The following is a 23,420-nucleotide window of genomic DNA, read 5'->3' as shown; positions in this document are numbered from 1 at the left end:
AGAACAAGGGACTCCTGCTGGGAACGATGGGACCTGACAAACCGAGAGTGGACAACTCCGTACAGCGGCGCTGGTGCTTTACGCGAGAAGGATGACTTGCCCTGCCCGGTGAAGTAGGGCAGCGGAGCCAGGCCGCACTGGGAGAAGCTGGAGGACCCCACCCTCAACCAGGTCTGGCCCATGGGACCCTGGCAGCCAGGCCTTCACCCCCCAAAGGGGAAGCCCAGAGACAGCAACATCCCTTCACTCAAAAAATATTTCTGAGCCCCCCATGCTTCCAGGAGCCTGAGAAAGGGCGCATGAGCAGTAACACCGTTTGAGATCTATGTCTGGAAATATCTTTCTCGTTTTTCTTTTTTGACCGCCCAGCAGCATGTGGAGGTCCCAGGCCAGGAATCAGATCCGAGCTGCAGTTGAGACCCAAGCTGCAGCTGCGGGAACACTGGTTCCTTAACCCAACTTGCTTGGCCTGGGATTTGTCCCAGGGCTCCCAAGACACTGCCGATTCTGTTGTGCCACAGCGGGAACTCCATGAAAAGGTCATTCTTCTCTTCTCAAAAGGTTGAGAGTTTATTTGGCTGGCTACAGAATTCTAACTTGGAAAGAATTTCCCTTCAGAATTCTGAAGGCACTTGATTGCCTTTTGCTTCCAATATTGCTCTTGAGAAACCTGAAGTCATTCTGATTGTTTTAACTCTCTCTCAGTAAACCCCCTCCTCCCCCCCACCCCAGCACTCAGGATATTCTTTTGGGACCACAGTATTTTTTTTTTAATAGTTTTTTGGGGAGTTCCTGGCATGGCTTAGTGAAAACAAACCTGACTGAGAGCCATGAGGATGCAGGTTCGAACCCTGGCCTTGACCAGTAGGTGAAGTATCGGTTCCCGTGAGCTGTGGTGAAGGTCGCAGATGGGGCTCAGATCTGGCATCGCTGTGGCTGTGGGGGAGGCTGGGGGCTACAGCTCTGATTCAACCCCTAACCTGGGAACTTTCATGTGCCATGAGTGCAGCCCTAAAAAAAAAAAAAAAAAAAAAAAGTGATTTTTGGTAAAGTCCAACCCCTAACCCTAGAACAGTGTCTAGTATAGAATTGGGGGCTCAGCAAATATTTTTTAAAAATTTTTTTATTACTCAAATGAACTTATCACATCTGTACTTGTATAATGATCATAACAATATGATTTCACAGGATTTCCATCCCCCAGCCCAGGCACATTCCCCCAGCCCCCAAACTGTCTCATTTGGAAACCATAAGTTTTTCAATGTCTGTGAATCAGCATCTGTTCTGCAAAGAAGTTCCGTCTATCCTTTTTTCAGATTCCACATGTCAGTGAAAGCATTTGGTGTTGGTATCTCATTGTACGGCTGACTTCACTTAGCATGATAGTTTCTAGGTCCATCCATGTTGCAAAAAATGCTGATATTTCATTCTTTTTAATGGCTGAGTGATATTCCATTGTGTATATGGACCACATCTTCTTGATCCACTCCTCTGTTGATGGACATTTAGGTTGTTTCCATGTCTTGGCTATTGTTTTTTTTTTTTTTTTTTTGTCTTTTGTCTTTTTGTTGTTGTTGTTGTTATTGTTGCTATTTCTTGGGCCGCTCCCGCGGCATATGGAGGTTCCCAGGCTAGGGGTCCAATCGGAGCTGTAGCCACCGGCCTACGCCAGAGCCACAGCAACGCGGGATCCGAGCCGCGTCTGCAACCTACACCACAGCTCACGGCAACGCCGGATGGTTAACCCACTGAGCAAGGGACCGAACCCGCAACCTCATGGTTCTTAGTCGGATTCGTTAACCACTGCGCCACGACGGGAACTCCTGTCTTGGCTATTGTAAATAGTGCTGCAATGAACATCGGAGTACACGTGTCTTTGCGAGTCGTGGTTTTTCTCTGGGTAGATGCCCAGCAGTGGGATTGCTGGATCAAATGGTAGTTCTGTTTTTATTTTTCTGAGGCATTTCCATACTGCTTTCCACAGTGGTTGCACCAATTTACATTCCCACCAACAGTGTACTAGTGCTCCTTCTTCTCCACCCCCCTCCAGCACTTATTGTTTGTAGACTTTTGGATGATGGCCATTCTGGCTGGTGCAAGGTGGTACCTCAGAGTGGTTTTGATTTGCATCTCTCTAATAATGAGTGACGCTGAACATCTTTTCAGGTGTTTCTTGGCCATCTGTATGTCTTCTTTGGAGAACTGTCTGTTTAGATCTTCTGCCCATTTTTTGATAGGCTTGTTTTTTTGGTATGGAGCTGCAGAAGTTGTTCATAAATTTTGGAGATTAATCCCTTGTCAGTGGATTCACTTGCAAAGATTTTCTCCCATTCTGTGGGTTGTCTTTTTGTGCTATTTAGGGTTTCCTTTGCTGTGCAGAAACTTCGAAATTTGATTAGGTCCCATTTGTTTATTTTTGTTTTTGTTGTCAATACTCTGATAGGTGGATCTGAGAAGGTGTTGCTGTCGTATATGTCAGAGAGTCTTTGGCCTATGTTTAAGAGTTTGATAGTGTCTGGTCTTATATTAGGTCTTTAATCCATTTGGAGTTTATTTTTGTGTATGGTGTTAGGGAGTGTTCTCATTTCATTCTTTTCCATGTGGCTGTCCAGTTTTCCCAGCACCACTTATTGAACAAGCTGTCCTTTCTCCACTGTATATTCTTGCTTCCTTTGTCATAGATTAGTTGGCTGTAGGTGTGTGGGTTTAATTCTGGGCTTTCTATCCTGTTCCAATGATCCATATTTCTGTCTTTGTGCCAGTACCATGCTGTTTTGATGATAGCTGCTTTGTAGTATAGTCTGAAGTCCAGGAGCCTGATTCTTGCAGCTCCATTTTTCTTTTTCAGGATGTCTTCGGCTATTCTGGGTCTTTTGTGCTTCCAAACACACTTTAAAATATTTTGTTCGAGTTCTGTGAAAAACGTCCTTCGTAATTTGATAGGGATTGAATTGAATCTGTAGCTTGCCTTAGGTAGTATAGTCATTTTGATAATATTAACCCTTCCAATTCACGAGCATGGTATATCTTTCCATCTATTTGCATCATCTTTGATTTCTTTCATCAGGGTCTTATAGTTTTCAGAGTACAGGTCTTTTGTCTCATTAGGTAGGTTTACTCCTAGGTATTTTATTCTTTGGGATGCAATGGTAAACAGGACTGCTTCCCTAATTTCTCTTTCTGCTTTTTCATTGTTAGTGTATAGAAATGTTGTTGATTTCTTTGTATTAATTTTGTATCCTAGGACTTTGCCAAATTCGTGGATGAGCTCTAACAGATTTCTGGTAGAGTCTTTAGGATTCTCTAGGTATGGTATCATGTCATCTGCAAATAGGGATAGTTTTACTTCTTCATTTCCAATTTGGATTCCTTTTATCTCTTTTACTTCTCTGATTGCTGTGGCTAGGACTTCCAGAACTATGTTGAAGAGTAGTGGCGAGAGCGGACATCCTTGTCTTGTTCTTGGTCTCAGTGGGAATTCTTTCAGCTTTTCACCATTAAGAATGATGTTTGCTGGGGGTTTGTCATATATGGCCTTTATCATGTTGAGGTAGGTTCCCTCTGTGCCCACTTTCTGAAGGGTTTTTATCAGAAATGGGTGTTGGATTTTGTCAAAGGCTTTTTCCGCGTCTATGGAGAGGATCACATGGTTTTTATTCTTCAGTTTGTTAATGTGGTGTTTCACACTGATGGATTTACGGATAATGAAGAACCCCTGCATCCCTGGAATAAATCCCACTTGACCATGATGTACAATCTTTTTAATGTACTGTTGGATGCAGTTTGCTAGCGTTTTGTTGAGGATTTGTGCATCGATGTTCATCAGTGAAATTGGCCTGTAGTTTTTTTCTTTTTTTTTTTTTTTTTTTTTTTTTTCTTTTTGCTATTTCTTGGGCCGCTCCCGCAGCATATGGAGGTTCCCAGGCTAGGGGTCGAATCGGAGCTGCAGCCACTGACCTACGCCAGAGCCACAGCAACGCAGGATCCAAGCCGCATCTGCAACCTACACTACAGCTCACAGCAACGCGGTATCGTTAACCCACTGAGCAAGGGCAGGGACCGAACCCGCAACCTCATGGTTCCTAGTCGGATTCGTTAACCACTGCGCCACGGTGGGAACTCCTCTTTTTGCTATTTCTTGGGCTGCTCCCGTGGCATATGGAGGTTCCCAGGCCAGGGGTCTAATCAGAGCCGTAGCCACCAGCCTACGCCAGAGCCACAGCAACGCAGGATCCGAGCCATGTCTGCAACCTACACCACAGCTCACGGCAATGCCGGATCCTTAACCCACTGAGCAAGGCCTGGGATCAAATCCGCAACCTCATGGTTCCTAGTCAGATTCGTTAACCACTGCGCCATGACAGGAACTCCTGTAGTTTCCTTTTTTGTGGAATCTTTGTCTGGTTTTGGTACCAGGGTGATGGCGGTCTCATAGAATGAGTTTGGGAGTATCCCTTCCTCTGCAATTTTTTGAAATAGTTTCAGAAGGAGAGGTGTTAGCTCTTCTCTAAATGTTTGATAGAATTTGCCTGTGAAGCCGTCTGGTCCTGGACTTTTGTTTGTTAGAAGTTTTTTAATCATAGTTTCAATTTCAGTTCTTGTGATTGGCCCATTCAACTTTTCTATTTCATCTTGCTTTAGTCTTAGAAGATCGTACTTTTCTAAGAATTTGTCCATTTCTTCTAGGTTTTCCATTTTATTGGCATATAGTTGCATATAGTAGTCTCTTAGGATTCTTCGTATTTCTGTGATGTCCGTTGTTACTTCTCCTTTTTCATTTCTAATTTTATTGATTTGAGTCCTCTCTCTTTTTTGCTTGATAAGCCTGGCTGGGGGTTTATCAATTTTGTTGATCTTTTCAAAGAACCAGCTTTTCGTTTCATTGATCTTTTCTTTTTTTTTTTTTTCTTTTTTGTCTTTTTGCCATTTCTTGGGCCACTCCCACAGCATATGGAGGTTCCCAGGCTAGGGGTCCAATTGGAGCTGTAGCTGCCAGCCTACACCAGAGCCACAGCAACGCAGGATCCGAGCCGCGTCTGCAACCTACACCACAACTCACGGCAACACCGGAACCTTAACCCACTGAGCAAGGGCAGGGACCGAACCCGCAACCTCATGGTTCCTAGTCAGATTCGTTAACCACTGCGCCACGATGGGAACTCCTCATTGATCTTTTCTATGGTTTTCTTTGTTTCTATTTCATTGATTTCTGCTCTGATCTTTATGATTTCTTTCCTTCTACTAACTTTAGGTCTTGTCTGTTCTTCTCTCTCGAGCTGCTGTAGATGTAAAATTAGCTTGCTTATTTGAGCTTTTTCTTGTTTCCTGAGGTGGGCTTGTATTGCCATAAACTTTCCTCTTAGAACGGCCTTTGCTGCATCCCATAGGTTTTGGAGTGTCATATATTCGTTGTCATTTGCTGCTAGGTATTTTTTAATTTCCTCTTTGATTTCTTCAGTGATCCATTGGTTGTTTAGTAGCATGTTGTTGAGTCTCCACGTGTTTGTGTTTCTTGCAGTTTTTTTCTTGTTGTTGATTCCCAGTCGTAGAGTGTTGTGGTCGGAAAAGATGCTTGATATGATTTCAACTTTCTTAAAGTTACCAAGGTTGGATTTGTAGCCCAGGATGTGATCAGTCTTAGAGAATGTTCCATGTGCACTTGAGAAGAATGTGTATTCTGTTGCTTTTGGATGGAATGTCCTATAAATATCTATTAAGTCCATCTGGTTTAATGCGTCATTCAGGGCCTGTGTTTCCTTATTGATTTTCTGTCTGGTTGATCTGTCCATTGCTGTAAGTGGGGTGTTAAAGTCCCCCACTATGATTGTGTTATTGTCGATTTCTCTTTTTAAGGTTGTTAGCAGTTGCCTTATACATTGTGGTGAACCTGTGTTGGGTGCGTAGATATTTACAATTGTTATATCATCTTCTTGGATTGATCCTTTGATCATTATGTAATGTCCTTCTTTGTCCCTTAAAATATTCTTCATTTTAAAGTCTATTTTGTCTGATATGAGTATTGCTTCTCCAGCTTTCTTTTCATCCCCATTTGCATGAAATATTTTCTTCCATCCTCTCACTTTCAATTTGTATGTGTCCCTAGAAGTGAAGTGGGTCTCTTAAAGACAGCATATATATTGTTTTTGTATCCATTCAGCAAGTCTATGTCTTTTTGGTTGGGGCGTTTAGTCCATTAACATTTAAGGAAATTATTGATATGTATGTTCTCATTGCCATTTTATTAATTGCTTTGGATTTGTTTTTGCTGCTCTTTTTTCTTTCCTTCTTCTCTTGTTCTTTTCTGCCTATAGAAGTTCCTTTAGTATTTGTTGTAAGGCTGGTTTAGTGTTGCTGAATTCTCTCAGCTTTTGCTTACCTGTAAAGGTTTTGATTTCTCCTTTAAATCTGAATGAGAGGGAGTGCCCATCGTGGCGCAGTGGTTAACGAATCTGACTAGGAACCATGAGGTTGCGGGTTTGATCCCAGGCCTTGCTCAGTGGGTTAAGGATCCGGCATTGCCGTGAGCTGTGGTGTAGGTTGCAGACGCGGCTCGGATCCTGCGTTGCTGTGGCTCTGGCGTAGGCTGGCAGCTGCAGTTCCGATTAGACCCCTAGCCTGGGAACCTCCATATGCTGCGGGAGCGGCCCAAAGAAATAGCAAAAAGACCAAAAAAAAAAAAAAAAAAAAAAAAAAAAAAAAAAAAGAAAAATCTGAATGAGAGTCTTGCTGGGTAGAGTAATCTTGGTTGGAGGTTTTTTCCTTTCATCCTGTTATCATGCCACTCCCTTCTGCCCTGCAGAGTTTCTGTTGAAAATCTGCCGATAGCCTTATCGGGGTTCCCGTGTATGTTATTTGTTTCTTTTCCCTAGCTGCTTTCAAGATTTTCTCTGTCTTTAATTCTGGTCAGTTTGATTAACATGTGTCTCGGGGTATTCCTCCTTAGGTTTATTTTGTATGGTACTCATTGTGCTTCCTGGATTTGAGTGAGTGATTCCTTCCCCATGTTAGGGAAGTTTTCAGCTATTATCTCTTGGAATATTTTTTCTGTCTCCTTCTCTCTCTCTTCTCCTTCTGGCACCCCTATAATACGGATGTTGGTGTGTTTAACGTTGTCCCAGAGTTCTCTGAGACTCTCTTCATTTGTTTTCAATCTTTTTTCTCTTTTCCATTCTGCATCCGTAATTTCCACTAATCTGTCCCCCACCTCGCTTATTCGTTCTTCTGCCTCCTGTACTCTGCTGTTAGCTGCTTCTAGGGAATTTTTTATTTCAGTTATTGTATTTTGCATCTCTTCTTGTTTAAGTTTTATATCTTGTATCTCTTTGGTCAGTGTTTCCTCTAAGTTATCCATCTTTGCCTCCAGTTTATTTCCAACGTCTTGCATCATCGTCAGCATCAACAGTCTAAAATCTTTTCCCTGGAGGCTAAGAATCTCCTCCTCAGTTAGTTGTTTTTCCGGGGTTTTTCCTTTCTCCCTCATCTGAGTTATAGTTCTCTGTCTTTTCATTTTTATAGGTTTTTGGTGTGGTGACCTTTTTACAGATAACAGAGTTGTAGCCTCTCTTACTTCTGGTGTCTGCCCCCCTTGTGGCTGAAGTCAGTATGGGGAGCTTGCTGTAGGCTTCCTGATGGGAGGGGCTGATGCCTGCCCTCTGGTAGGTGGAGCTGATTCTACTCCCTTTGGTGGGTGGGGCTTAGTCTCTGGATGGGATTAGAGGCAGCTGTGTGCCTGGGGGGTCTTTAGGCAGCCTGTTTTACTGAGGGGCAGGGCTGTGATCCCACCTGGATTGTTGTTTGAGCTGGGGCTTCTCAGCAGCTGACTGACGGTGGGGCCAGATTTTCCCTAAATGGCCACCTCCAGAGATATTTACAATTGTTACATCATCTTCTTGGATTGATCCTTTGATCATTATGTAATGTCCTTCTTTGTCCCTTAAAATATTCTTCATTTTAAAGTCTATTTTGTCTGCTACTGAATATTCCTGAGAGCTTTGCTTTCAGTGTCCTTCCCTCACAACAAGCCACGTTCACCCCTGTTTTCCCAGGATGTCCTCCAAGAACTGTGGTCAGGTTTGACCCAGATTCCCGTGGAGACTTTGCTTTGCCCTGGGACCCAGTGCACGTGAAAGTCTGTGTGTGTCTTTTAAGAATGGGGTCTCCAGACAAAAAAAAAAAAAAAAAAGGAGTTCCCGTTTTGGCGCAGTGGTTAACGAATCTGACTAGGAGCCATGAGGTTGCGGGTTCGGTCCCTGCCCTTGCTCAGTGGGTTAACGATCTGGCGTTGCCGTGAGCTGTGGTGTAGGTTGCAGACGCAGCTCGGATCCTGTGTTGCTGTGGCTCTGGCGTAGGCCGGCGGCTACAGCTCCGATTCGACCCCTGGCCTGGGAACCTCCATATGCCGCGGGAGCGGCCCAAGAAATGGCAAAAAGACAAAAAAAAAAAAAAGAAGAAGAATGGGGTCTCCGTTTCCCCCAGTCCCGTGGAGCTCCTGCGCACAAGCCCCACTGGCCTTCAATGCCAGAACAGCAAATATTTTTTGAGTGAAGAGATGTTGCTCTCTCTGGGCTTCCCCTTTTGGTATAAATGATTTTAAAAAGTACGAGTACCAATCTCAACACATTACAGCCAGAGTCTACGCTTTCCACCTGATCTCCAGCTAGTGGGGTCAGTCCTGGTCAGTGGCTGAGGTGTGTGTGCTGCTCTCCCACTGCAGGGAACCTCCCCACACCCCATCCACAGTGCATGGGTGGGAGGCCGGCCAACAAGTGCAGCCCTCGCTCAGGGGGTGGGGAGGAGAGTTCAACTCTTCAGGAGGGAGTGTAAATTCTATGGAATTCTTTTGTCTGGGAGATAGGGCCTCTGAGCTGCCTCTTCCCTCACTTATTTATCATTTGTACCAATGTGGAACTGTGGATATTTGTTTCATACTTCAGGCTGTACCTAAAAAAACTAATTATTAAAAATACCAATGGAGTTCCCGTCGTGGCACAGTGGTTAATGAATCCGACTAGGAACCATGAGGTTGCGGGTTCGGTCCCTGCCCTTGCTCAGTGGGTTAACCATCTGGCGTTGCCGTGAGCTGTGGTGTGGGTTGCAGACGCGGCTCGGATCTGGCGTTGCTGTGGCTCTGGCGTAGGCCGGTGGGGACAGCTCCGATTAGACCCCTAGCCTGGGAACCTCCATATGCTGCGGGAGCGGCCCAAAGAAATAGCAAAAAGACAAAAAAAAAAAAAAAAAAAACCACCATTAAGGAGTTCCTGTTGTGGCTCAGTGGTAACGAACCTAACTAGTATCCATGAGGGCGCAAGTTCAATCCCTAGCCTCACTCAGCGGGTTAAGGATCTGGCATTGCCGTGAGCTGTGGTGTAGGTCACAGACACGGTTCAGATCCTGAGTTATTGTGGCTGTGGTATAGGCCGGCAGCTGCAGCTCTGATTCAACCTCTAGCCTAGGAACTTCCATATGCAGTGGGTGCAGCCCTAAAAAGACAAAGAAAAGAAAAGAAGAGAAGAAGAAAGAATGAATCTGATGTAGCAGGTCAGATCTCTGTGGAACCACAGGTTCGATTCCCAGTCCAGTACAGTGAATCAAAGGATTCAGTGTTGTCACAGTTGTGGCAAAGGTCACACCTGTAGCTTAGGTCACAGTTGCAGCTTAGATTCAAACCCTGGCCCAGGAAGTTCCATATGCCGCACCAGCCATTTAAAAAAAAAAAAAAACAGACTAGGAAAAATGATAGCTAAGGGCAATGTGATATGGTGTCCCGTGAGGAAGGGGCCCTGCAACATAACAAGGAGAAAATCAGTAAAATCCAAATAAAATGTGGAGAATGGTTAATAATTATGTATCAGTGCTGCTTCCTTAGCTGTCAAAAATGTAACCCAGTAAGATAGGATGTTAACGTGAGAGCAAATATGCAGGAACTCTCTATGCTATCCTCGCATCTTTTATGCAAACCCAAACATATTCTCAAATAAAAGGGTTACTTTTTCAATCAACATACAAAGAATACAAAACAGAATAGATATACACAATATGTGTATTAAGAATTGACATCGGGAGTTCCCATTGTGGCACAGCAGAAATGAATCCGACTAGGAACCATGAGGTTGTGGGTTCGGTCCCTGGCCTCACTCAGTGGGTTAAGGATCTGGTGTTGCCATGAGCTGTGGTGTAGGTCACAGACTTGGCTAGGATCTGACATTGCTGTGGCTGTGGTGTAGGCCAGCAGCTGTAGCTCCAATTTGACCCCTAGCCTGGGAACCTCCATATGACGCAGGTGAGGCCCTAAAAAGATAAAAAAAAAAAAAATTGACATCAAAGTATCTTAGTTTTTGAGCATAAATGTGAATTGTTTTTAAGAACAAAAAAAAAGTCTGAGGTCGTTTAGTCAACTAACACTATAATTCCTATTTATAACAGGAGACAATTATAAGTTATAGTCTGTGCTCACACTACTGAGAACAGAATCAGAACCCAGCTCTCTCCACCCTGCTCAGATGTACCTTTGATTCAGCAACTACACTGCTGTGCTTGCGTGTGCAACTAGACTGTCTAGAGTTGTAGGCAATGGAACTTAAACTCTCAAATACAGAAAGAATTTGACACTTCTCCCACAATAAAAATAGACCAACCTAACACTGAGACAAGAATAGAAATGCTAAGTACACTGAATATTTTACAAGACCAAAAAATTAAAGAACTGGTTAGATTCTAAAGCCACTCTTTACAGAATGACCCATCAATTCCACTCCTGGTTATATATGCAAGAAAACTGAAAACTTGTTTTTTGGGTTTTTTTTTTTGTCTTTTTGCCTTTTCTAGGGCCGCTCCTGCGGCATATGGAGGTTCCCAGGCTAGAGATCCACTTGGAGCTGTAGCCGCCAGCCTGCACCACAGCCACGGCAACTCGAGATCTGAGCTGCACCTGCGACCTACACCACGGGTCACAGCATCACCGGATCCTTAACCCACTGAGCAAGGCCAGGGATCAAACCCACAACTTCATGGTTCCTAGTCGGATTCATTAACCACTGAGCCATGACAGGAACTCCTTTTTGGTTTGCTGTTTTTTTTTTCTTTTTTTTTCATCTTCTAGGGCCACAACTGCAGCATATGGAGGCTCCCAGGCTAGGGGTCCATTTGGAGCTGTAGCTGCTGACCTACACCAGAGCCACAGCAACACAGGATCTAAGCCACGTATGTGACCTACACCATGGCTCACAGCAACACCAGATTCTTAACCCACTGAGTGAGGCCAGGGATCGAACCCACATCCTCATGGATGCTAGTCAGATTCGTTAACTGCTGAGCCACGACAGGAACTCCTGAAAACTTGCTTATGTTAAAACTTACACATGAATGGTCAAAAAAAAAAAAAAAAAATCCTGGACAAATATAAAACTTGTACACAAATATTTTGGCATTATTCATAATAGTCAAATTGTGGAAACAACCCAAATGTCCAGCAACTAATGAACGAATAAACAAAGCGTGGTTACATCCATCCAGTGGAATATTTGTCAATAAAAAGGAACAAACTACTGATGCATGCTGCAACACAGATAACACTGGACTAACTGAAGGGGCCAGACACAAAAGGGCACAGATTACACAATCCCATTTATAGGAAATGCCCGCGGAGACAGAACGTAGATCAGTAGCTGCCCGAGGGAGCTGACTGCTAACGGGCACAGGGCTCTCTCTGGGGTGACGAATGTTCTGCATTCAGAGGGCTGCACAATCCTGTGAATTTTTTCATACAGGAATCATATCTTAGTAAAATATGACCAGACCTTTTTTAAATTAAATGGTACAGATCAAAGAAAACAAAGCAAAACAGCAAACCCCTCTTGGGACCTTACCTATTTTAGCTCTGCCAAGGAGTAACAGAAAGCTTCATCTCTCAATCTTTTTATCCTGTGCTCCCCTTTTAATACACAAGAAAAAGCGCAAGCCCTTTTCAATGCGTTTAAGGTTTTCCAAATATACATTACCTTGTGCAACTAAAAAAGCAAAGTAATCAATGGTGACGGAAGAAGTAAAAATGTATTTTGTGGTTCTGAAATTTCAGAACAAAAATGATACAGAGTCAAAGGCAGAATACAACTTACTGGAAAAGAGGTGACACAAAACAGTAATTCTTAAACTTCCCGGACCGGCTGGCTGGTTTGGGTGGAGGCAGGACAGGCTGAGCGGGAGGAGGTGCGTCACTCCCCCAGCTCATATAACAAAGTTAAGGTTCAGATCTGAGCAAAATCCAAAAAGGTCTCCTGGAGGGCCTCGATCGTTCTTAGGCCAGGACATTTTTGGATAAAAATACAAATGTCATGCCCCTTTGGAGTTTGTGTTACAACATAAGTCTGTTTTCTAAATGTAACACCATATTATAATAATAGACATACTTTCTCCAGCCACACACAGCCTACCCCTTACACATTAGGAATCACTATGTCAGAGCTCCTGATGTGGTGCAGTGGGTTAAGAAGCCGACTGCAGGAGTTCCTGTCGTGGCACAGTGGTTAATGAACCCGACTAGAAACCACGAGGTTGTGGGTTCAATCCCTGCCCTTGCTCAATGGGTTAAGGTTCCGGCGCTGCCGTGAGCTGTGGCGTAGGTTGCAGACGCGGCTCGGATCCCGCGTTGCTGTGGCTCTGGTGTAGGCCGGCGGCTGCAGCTCTGATTCGACCCCTAGCCTGGGAACCTCCATATGCCGCGGGAGCGGCCTAAGAAATAGCAACAACAACAACAACAAAAAGACAAAAAAAAAAATCACTATAATCTGGAGTTCCCTGGTGGCCTTGGGTCACCAACACCTGCATTGTCACTGGTGTGGCTTGGGTTTAATCCCTTATCCAGGAATTTCCAAATGCTGCAGATCCAGGCATGGACAAAGGAAAAACAACAACAACAACAACAAATCACTATAATCTACTCAAGGGAGAATGTGCTCTACTAGGTACCTCTTGATTGGAAGCTTCACCTCTGGGCTATCAACTGACAGAGGCAATGTACAATCCCAAAGCCTGTTACAGAAGGGAAATTGTATTAACCCATCATTTCCTTTTCTCTTTGTCTTTTTAGGGCCGCACCCTTGACTTATGGAGTTTCCCAGGCTAGGGGTCGAATTGGAGCTGTAGTCGCCAGCCTACACCACAGCCACAGCAATGCCTGATCCTTAACCCACTGAGCGAGGCCAGAGATCAAACCTGCGTCCTCAAGGATCTTAGATTCGTCTCCCCTGAGCCATGATGGGAACTCTGACGCCATCATTTTCTACTTTAACCATGGTATCTCCTCTAACTCTTCCTCTCACCTAATCTAATCTAGAGTGCACAGTATCTACTCCTTGCTAATTTACAGTATCTATTTGTTGCCATCCCACAACTACAAACCACCCCAGAAAGCAAAAGCATGTATCTGCCTCTTGGGTGAATCTATTACAGGCAGATGCCCTTGCAAAATTAGAGAAATGAGGGCAGTCAGAACTCTTTGGGACTTTTTCCCACAGCCCTGCTCAGGAAGTTGGCTGGGTGTGGTTCTGCTTTGAAATTGGCCACCTCTCTGTACAGAGGTGCTCTCACTCTCCGATGACCTACCCACACCACCCGTGGAAGGAACGTCACAAGGAGGCCAGGTCCCCAACCAGCGGGGGAAGTACCTGCTCTCCCCCATGCAGGGCTCCAGGCCAAGGCCAGGAAGTGTGCTGAGGTCATTTAATTTGCTGTGGGACCACAGGTCCATCTCTTCAGATGCAGATTTTAAGCATGAGAAATCACAGGAAAAAGGAACATGAAAATACAGGAGCATATGCTTTTGCTAAAAACAAGTGAGTAAGCCCCAGGAACGCAGATGACTCTACCACCATCCACGGTTGAGTGAGCAGAAGGGAAAACAGCTGCATCAGACAGTGTGACTGAGAGAACGCAGGACAGGATGTTTCGGGCGCCTGGGGCAAAAGGATATAGAAGTGCTCATTTGGAGGTTTAAAAAAAAGGCATCTTTGGCCCCTTCCTCTCTCGTTCCTCTGTCTCGGTCTCCCCCTCAACCCCTGCCCCAAGCCACCTCTGCCTCTGCTTTCTCCACACCTGTCTTCTCTCTCTTCTCTCTTTAAATAAACATTTATTTAAGTTTTTGGAAGTTCCCATTGTGGCTCAGCAGTAATGAACCTGACTAGGATCCATGAGGACGCAGGTTCGATCCCTGGCCTTGCTCAGTGGGTTAAGGATCTGGCGTTGCCATGAGCTGTGGTGCAGGTTACAACCGTCGGATTCAAGGTTGCTGTGGCTGTGGTACAGCAGGCAGCTGCAGCTCCAGTTCGACCCCTAGCCTGGGAACTTCCATATGCTGCAGGTGCAGGCCTAAACAAAAAGCAAAAAAAAAAAAGCCATTTTTATCTGTAAATGAAAAATGTCAGCAGATTAACACAATGCCGTAAGACTGAGTTTATATATTTAAGCATTAATAAAACACATATGGAATAATTTTCTTTCCTAACTAAAGGCAGGCATTAAAACTTTTTTTTTTTTTTTTGTCTTTTTGCTATTTCTTAGGCCGCTCCCGGGCCTAAGAAGGGAGGTTCCCAGGCTAGAGGTCCAATCGGAGCTGTAGCCACCAGCCTACTCCAGAGCCACAGCAACGCGGGATCCGAGCCACGTCTCAACCTACACCACAGCTCACGGCAACACCGGATCATTAACCCACTGAGCAAGGGCAGGGACCGAACCCGCAACCTCATGTTCCTAGTCAGATTAGTTAACCACTGCGCCACGACGGGAACTCCAGTTAAAACTTTTTTTTTTTAAGGGCTGCACCTATGGCATATGGAGGTTCCCAGGCCAGACATTTACACCACAACCAAAGCAATGCAGGATCCAAGCCATGTCTGCAACCTACACCACCACTCACAGCAACACCTACTGAGCAAGCCCAGGGATCAAACCTGCAGCCTCATGGATACTAGACAGATCCATCAACCATGAGCCACAATGGGAACTTCCATTAAAACATTTTTTAAAAATGAGTTCTCTCAGGAGAGAGGTAATGGGAAAAGAGTCAACTCACACCTTTACATCTTCCTATATAATGGCTTTTCCCAAAAGAGCATATACATTTTTAATGATTTAAAACTAGAGGAGTTCCTGTTGTGGTTCAGTGATAACAGACCCAAATAGTATCCATGAGGACATAGGTTCAATTCCTGGCCTTGCTCAGTGGGTTAAGGATCTGGCATTGCTGTGAGCTGTGGTGTAGGTTGCAGACATGGCTTGGATCCTGAGTTGCTATGGCTGTGGTGTAGGGCAGCAGCTACAGTTCTGATTGACCCCTAGCCTGGGAACTTCTATATGCTGCAGGAGCAGCCCTAAAAAAGACATAAATAAATAAACAAACAGAGAAGACAACAGTAAGTACCATGTAAGAAAAAAAATGACAAAGTAGACTTCATCAGAATTTGAAACTATTGATTCTTAAAAAGCACAACCAAAAAAAAAACCAAATAGTTAAGCCTCAGATTGGGAAAAAAATATTTCTAACATATGGCAAAAGACATGTACCCAAATATGCAAAGAATTCCTAAAATCGGAGCTCCCGTTGTGGCACAGTGGTTAACGAATCCAACTAGGAACCATGAGGTTGCGGGTTCGATTCCTGGCCTCGCTCAGTGGGTTAAGGATCCAGCGGTGTCATGAGCTGTGGTGTAGGTTGCAGACGCGGCTCGGATCCTGTGTTGCTGTGGCTCTGGCTTAGGCTGGCGGCTGCAGCTCCGATTCAACCCCTAGCCTGGGAACAGCCTGGGAACCTCCACATGCCGAGGGAGTACCCCAAAAAATGGCAAAAAGACAAAAAAAAAGAAAAGAAAAGAAAAAGAATTCCTAAAATCAATAATAAAAAGAAAACCCAATTTATTTTAATGGGCAAAAGACCTGAACAGACGCTTCATGAAAGCAGGTGTAAAAGCCAACAAACATGTGAGTAAGTGCACATCACGGTTAGTAACCGGGGAGGCGCGCCAGACCCACCACAAGAGGTCAGCATCTAGCAGCAGCTGATGAACCAGAAGCTGGAGGTTCAGCGAACAACTGGAACTAACTACTCACACACACTGCTGCTGCGAGTGCAAACTGCACAACCATTTTGGGAAAGTGACAGTGTCTTTAAAAGTCAACCCGGTATCTATCTGTGTGAGCAAATTCCACTCCTAGATATTTACGCAAAAGAAATGAAAATACCGTCCACATAATGGTGTCCAAGAGGGAGGGCTCCCCATCCCGGATGCGCATCCAGACGAGAATGGTTAGACTGCAGCAGTCCATACAGGAGAAGAGCCGCACAGGGACAGAAAGGAACAAACCACTGACACGATCTGTTCCACGCCCTGAGTCCAAAGAGCTACATTACATTAAAGAAGCTGGATGCAAAACACGCATGTTGTATCATCTCCTACATTTATATGAAGCTCTAGAATAGACAGAACTAACCTAGAGTTAAGGAAATAAATCAGTATTCCTGGCAAGAGAGTGCAGGCCACCTCTAGGAGCTAAGAAAGCTGCCAACCGACAGCCATGCTGCCAACCGACAGCCATCCAGCCAGCAAGAAAACCAGGATGTGAGTCCTACAACCAAAAGAACTGCATTCTGCCACAACGACAAGAGCTTGCAGGGGCACTCTGAGTTCTGGAAGAGAACTACAGCCCAACACACAACTGCAGCCACATGAGCCCTAAGCAGAGAGATCAGCAAGCCATGCCTGGACCCCATCATGCACAGAAACTGTGAGATAACAAATGTTATTGCTTTAAGACACTAAATATCAGTAATCTGTTACACAGTAAATAGAAAACTCATATAAATGTCGCTCAGAAAAAAGCCTTACAACTTAATGATGTTTTAGTTAAAAGAACAGAAATTATGGATCGATCTTAAGGACACTACACTAAGTGAAATAAGCCAGTCACAAAAAACAGATACTATACGATCCCAGGAATATGAAGTATCTAAAGTAGTTAAATTCACAGAAAACAGAAGTAACATGGTGGTTGCTGGGGGCTGAGGGGATGGGGAGAAATGGGGAGGTGTTAATCCGTACAGAGTTTTAGTTTTGGAAAAAAGTTCTAAAAATCTGCTGTACAACAATGTATACCTATTTAAGACTCCTGAACTACACACTTTGAAATAGTTAAGAAGGTTAGTTTGGGGGAGGGTTAACTACAATTGTAAAAGAAAACATATTTCCCCTTGTTTGTCAATAATACAAATCATTTTTAAACAGGCAAAATAAGTGAATTGAAGAGAAAATGCACCATCATATTCCCCACGAGAAAGAAGACCACATCCTATGCCAGCCTCTGTGGAGAGCACGAGTACACCACCAACATGGTGAGCAAAGCACCGCACATTAGACAGCAAGGCCGGGGAGTGGCCAGGCCCAGCCGGCATCACCTGGGCTTCCCAGGTGAAAGCCACTGGAGGACTGAGCTTAGCATTGTTTTGGGCTGATTTTTGTTTGTCTGGGTTTTTGGCATGTGGAAGTTCCCAGGCCAGGGATCAAACCTGTGCCACAGCAGCCACAACACCAGATCCTTAACTCACTGACCACAAGGGAAATCCTGAAATGAGCATTGCTGTGCTTCATGACAGCAAGGTGGTTCAAGGCCTGAAATGCACCCACAAAGCCTGGAGTTACAGGTCTGACCTCAAAGCTGTGCACCTCTGGTTTCCATCCTCTGCCCTCGCTCATCCCGTCTCCTCAACAGCAGAATGGAGCTGATCACCCTGCCAAGGTTTTCTGGTTCAGACTCACTCTCACCAGCTGGAGGAGTAGCAGTACAGTGACTTCCGCAAATCTCCATGTTATGCCGTCAAACCCAGGGAACAAGAGAAGGTTTAGGTGAGGGAACCAGGGTATTTTATAACCAAGGAAACAGCTTCTACTTTACACACGCACGCCACTCAGCTCAAACGGCTTGTTCTACAGATATTCACTGAGATCTTCTTTATTAAGCATCAACATCCCAAGCATATTTAAAAGCACAGATCCACTGGCGTTCCCACTGTGGCTCAGCAGTAACGAACCTGAGTAGTATCCATGAGGATACAGGTTCGATTCCTGGCCTCGCTCAGTGGGGTAAGGATCTGGCGTTGCTATGAGCTGTGGTGTGGGTCACAGATGTGGCTCGGATCTGCCGCTGCTGTGGCTGCCGTGTAGGCCCGGCAGCTGCAACTCCATTCAACTCCTAGCCTGGGAACTTCCATATTCCATAAAGAAAAAAAATTGAAAATAAAAAAATTAAAAGCATAGATCCAGACTGCTTTCACCTGACTCCAAAGGTAAAAATAGGAGTTCCTGTCATGGCTCAGTGGTTAACGAATCCGACTAGGAACCATGAGGTGATGAGTTCAATCCCTGGCCTTGCTCAGTGGGTTAAGGATCTGGCGTTGCCGTGAGCTGTGGTGTAGGTTGCAGACGCGGCTCGGATCCCGCGTTGCTGTGGCTCTGGTGTAGGCCAGCAGCTACAGCTCCAATTAGACCCCTAGGCCTGGGAACCTCCATATGCCACGGGAATGGCCCTAGGAAAGGCAAAAAGACAAAAAAAAAAAAAAAAAAAAAAAAAAAAAGTAAAAATAAAATCATAATTCTTTTTTTCCCTTGTCTTTTTAGGGCCACACCCACGGCATATGGAAATTCCCAGGTTAGGGATCCAATCCAAGCTGTAGCCACTGGCCTACACCACAGCCACAGCAACGCCAGATCTGAGCCGCATCTGCAACCTACACCACAGATCATGACACTGCGGGATTATTAACTCACTGAGTGAGGCCCGGGATCAAACCTGCATCCTCACGGATACTAGTCAGATTTGTTTCCGCTGAGCCATGATGGGAACTCCCACAACACGTTTTTGATCTAAGAGTATATTAACAGGAGGCAAAATGACACAAGCATGCCTTGGGAGAAAAAAGGCAGGTCACCTCCGAATTAGCCCTCCTGCCTTAGAAGGTAATACTCTCAGAAAATGTTTAAAAGGTCACTAGTAACCTCCCAGAAGCCAAATCCAATAGATTTTTCTGTCCAAATCTTCCTTTCCCTCTGAGCCAATCAGCCTCTGCCCTCCTCCTCTTCCCTGTGTCCCAGGAGCCCCGTGTGCACAGCCTCTCTGCAGCCTCTACCAGGTATCAGACGCTCCCTTGGAGAGGTCACCGGCTTTCAACAACATGAGGCCTCTCAAATCTGCACCTCCAGCCTAAATCTTTGTTCTGAGCTCCAGATCGGAATATCCAACTGACCACCAATCCCACTTGCCCATCTACAAGCATTCTGGTTACTACCTTCTTTGGCCACACCCACAGCACGTGGAAGTTGCGGGGCCAGGGATCCAACCCAGGCCACAGCAGTGGCACAAGCTGCTGCAGTGACAACACAGGATCCTTAACGCATTGCACCAAAAGGAACTTTATTCTGGATTTAACCCACCCAAACCCAAGCTCGCCAGCCACCTCCTGTCCCCATTTCCCCACCTCAGTGGGTGTCACCTGCCAGTGAGTCACTCAAGTTAGAGACGAGGAAGTAACTCCAGGCGCGTTCCCTCAACAAACATTTAAGTGCCTCTTATGTACCAAGACTGACACTCCCTGGTGGAGACTTCGAATGTAAGTGAAGGAAACAGACAATAAACTAAATGAGAAAATAATTAGGTACAATAATGCAGCACAGGAGACAGCAGAGCTAAGCAGTGTGTGGGGAAGTGAGGACCCTCTGATGTCCAGAAGAGCAGACTCGAGGTGCACCTGGGCGCACCTGAAAGAGGGCAAGAGTCAGTCAGAAGACAAGGCAAGAGGGGGGAAGGTGGGCTGGGGGACTTTCAGGACAGTGGCAAGAACTTCAGCAGAGAGGCGCCAGGATCCGGCTTATGCTTTAACAGTTGGCTCTGGCTTCAAACACTGCCTCCAGTCTCCTTCTGCCTGCAGCCCCCCTTCCCTCACTCCACTCCATCCCAAGTAAGGACCAAACCCTTCAACCCCTCTCTCACTCATCTGTCCTCGTTCCTCCTGCCACTGCCCTAATGCAAAAGCTCTCAGTGTCCACTTAGAGCGGAGTACCTGTCTCGGAGTTCCCGCCATGGCTCAGCAGAAACAAATCTAATATTCGCAAGGACGCAGGTTTGATCCCTGGCCTCGCTCAGTGGGTTAAAGATCTGGCATTGCTGTGAGCTCTGGTGTAGGTCGCAGGCTCGGATCTGGCATTGATGTGGCTGTGGTGTTGGCCGGCGGCTACAGCTCCGACTGACCCCTAGCCTGGGAACCTCCATATGCCGAAGGTGGGGCCCTAAAAAGACCAAAAACAAACAGTCTCACTAGGCCATCCATGCTCTTTCTGAACCTGTGAACCATCACCTCACTCCTAAGCCCCTCCTCTCCTCCTTCCTTAGCCTCGGGATGAAAGCAAAGCCCTAAGCTCTGTGTACAAGCCTTTCCTGACCCCATCTTTCCCTCTCATCCCTTCGAAATCTGCAGCACCACCGCTCCCAGTCCCACCCCACTTTTCTTCGAGCCTCAGAGCCTGCATCACCTCGGAGCACTGGGCACAGTACAGGACCTATTCTGTGGTATCAGATGGAGCTCCTCCATGGCGGCGGCTGTCTCCTCGTCCCCGACTACTTGAGCACAGCAGGGGGCTCTCAGGAGACACTGAAGACCCTGCTTTCGCAACCTAATGGGCTAACATCTTTAGTCCATGCCACGACACTGACACTTCAAATCTCCCCGTGCTTCTGCTCAGGACATTACTGACCACTTCTTTGTTAAAAGTCCTGATTTCTTAACATATTCTACTTATGTTTCCAGTCATATGAATCCTAAGTTTCATTCCACTTCTGACTCCTCTATTTTCTAGTTCCCTTTACACAATTGTGTTTTTAAGATAGTTTATAGTCTACATGGAAAGCTACACACTGACTTACCTACTTTTCAACCATATGAAACATGTTTAAGAAGGTATACTTTGGAGTTCCCTTGTGGCATTGCGAGTTAAGGGTCCAGTGTTATTACTGCAGTGGCTTGGGTCACTGCTGTGGCACAGGTTCTGTTCCTGGCCCAGGAACGTCCACACACCAAGGGTGTGCCCCTCCCCCCCAAAAAAGGCATAATCTTTTTTTAAGAAGGTATAATTTAAGTAACTGCAACGGAGTTTTCGTTTGCTATGTAACCCTCAGGATTCTATGCGTCTCAGTGGCATTTCCTCCTAGTCCCTGCTAGCGACAATCACTGTCCTGATTCCCACGGATGTCCTTCTACCTTTACTACGTACCGTCTACAGCATTTACAGAAGGCGCTGCCAAGCCAGGGGAACGAGCCAGGCCGCAGTGAGGTTACCAGCCTGGTCCCCCACAGCCCTCAGCAACACCACAGGGCGGCCGGGCTCCACTGCAACATGAGGCTGCAGTCTGGGATGACTTGGAGAAACCGGCTCAAGAGAGGGCACCCTCCCACACAGAAGCCCCAACAATCTCGTTTTTATTATTTAGTATCACTGAACTCTTGGAAACACTCAGGAAACAGAAGATGAATCATTTCCCATCTTATCTAAGGCTTGTGGCCAGCCCCTGAAAGGTTCGTCCTAATAAGAGTATGACATTTAAAGAGGTTGTTCCAATTCCTAATGAGTTTTTACACTTAACTATTACAATGTGTTACGAGCTGATGATTCTGATCATGGCTTAGTCACGCTGTACAAAAACAGCCTAGAAGTTTAACTAATGCAAAGAATCAGAGAACCAACTGCCCTTTCACACAGCAGTTTAAATGGTGTATCGCAAATGCTGTGCTACTCTCACATTTGTCACAACATCATTTTCTCAAATACTTATCAAACACTTAGCATCTAAACTCCATGTTGTTTAAATAACAAAACATAAAAAGCAGTAACAATACAAAATCTCCAACACAAAATTACCTGCACCTACAAACCTTAACTTACAAAACCATTCAATCCACCAGGCATTAACTTTAACGCTTCACTTTAATTTTTTAGGGAAAGAGGGGAACCAAATTTGACAACCGAGTTAAGTATTCCGGGGCCAGGATGCTGCCAGCTGAGCGGGAGCAATTCGGGCCTCGGTGAACACGGTGGAAGAGACGTTTTCGCCCCCGGCGCCTCAAAGAAAGGGATCCGGAGCAGGCGAGGTGCCGCCGGCCTCTCGGGAGGGACCCCGCACGCTCCGACCCGCCGGCCGCCGGCCGCCCTCGAGCCTGACAGGCGCGTCCGCCCAGGGCGGTGCCGCGGGAGAGGGCGGGGGCCGGAAGGAAGAGGGAGGACCGGGACAAAGCCGGCCGGCCGCCCCCTCCCCGCGCGCCGCGCGCCCCGCTCCCGGGCGCGGCCACGTCCCCCGCCCCGCGGCGCCCGGGGCCGCAGCTGCTCCCGGAGCGGCCGCCCCCGCCGCGCCCCGCCCCGCCCCCGGCCGCAGCAGGGCCGAGCGGGGATGCGGAGCCGGGGTGCGGCCGGGGCGCGATGGGCGCCCGAACCTGGGGGAACGTGACGGGGAGGGGGCCGCGCCTGGGCGGCGACCGGGACCGGGAGGGGAGCGGGTGGACCTGCGGGAGGCCGCGGGCGGCGGCCCGGGGAGGGGGCAAGAGGGAGGCCGGAGGACCGGGGCCCGCCGCCGACTCACCGTGCTGCTCCCGCGGGGCCGCGCGCTCGCGCTGTCAGCACCGGGAGGCCGCGGGCGCGTGCGCGGAGCAGGACCGCCGGGGCCGCCGCCTCGGCCGCCTCAGGTGCGGCGCCGCGGTCAGTAGCGAGGAGCGCCGGCGCGGCCGCCCCGCAGCATGCTCAGCCGCCCGCGCGCGCTGTCTCCCGCGGCTCCTCCTCGCAGCCGCCGCCCCGCGCTCCGCCGGCTCCGGCTCCGCTGCTCCCGCCGCCGAAAATGGCGTCTCGGCGTCCCTCCCCCGGCTCGGCGCTCCCGCCCCACAATGCCACGCGCCGCCGTGACGTCACCCTGCCCGTCGCCGGGGGGCGGGGCGGCCCGGGAAACCGAGGCCGGGCGGCTCCCCTCGGCCCCCGCGCCGCGCGGGTTGGGTTGAGGGCCGGCGGGAGCGGGCCTCCGCGGCGCGGATGCGGTCCCGGGCCGGCGGCCGCGGGCCACACTGGGGCGGGGCGAGGGGCGACGAGGGGCCCTCCGTGGGCGGCCCCGCGCGGGCGCGGCTGCCGGCGACCCCGAGCGCCTGGCGGCTGCCCCTCCCCGCGGGCAGGGGCAGAGGGGCGCCCAGCACGGCGGGTCAGCTCCCCGCGCGGCCGACTCCCGCCCTCGCGAATCGAGAATAATGTTTGCTGTGTGCAAACCCTGTCTCCGTGTGTTTCGTGTGCTCGTTTAAATCTTTCACCAGCCCCTCCAAAGGAAAGGGTCCTGAGGCGCTGCACGAAGGCAGG

The 23,420-nt window shown here is 47.4% G+C and overlaps 1 protein-coding gene across 14 annotated transcripts in view; it reads right to left on the bottom strand.

The window, feature by feature from the left end:
* The window catches only part of KLC1 (kinesin light chain 1), a 67,295-nt gene extending 44,365 nt beyond the window's left edge, over positions 1-22,930 (bottom strand). For 9 of the 14 annotated variants that reach the window (XR_002341081.1, XR_002341083.1, XR_002341082.1 and 6 more), the window contains exon 1: positions 22,666-22,929. The gene's annotated coding sequence lies outside the window, so the exon portion shown is untranslated. Of the gene's footprint in view, positions 1-22,665 lie in introns of all 14 variants that reach the window. The other 5 variants (XR_002341079.1, XR_002341080.1, XM_021081533.1 and 2 more) reach the window with 1 other exon arrangement.
* Between the last annotated feature and the right edge of the window lie 490 nt (positions 22,931-23,420).

Source organism: Sus scrofa, unplaced genomic scaffold, assembly GCF_000003025.6.
Source record: "Sus scrofa isolate TJ Tabasco breed Duroc unplaced genomic scaffold, Sscrofa11.1 Contig1914, whole genome shotgun sequence".
NCBI lineage: Eukaryota > Metazoa > Chordata > Mammalia > Artiodactyla > Suidae > Sus > Sus scrofa.
The sequence above is the reverse complement of the archived record's forward strand: the minus strand, read 5'-3'. Positions and strand labels throughout refer to the sequence as shown.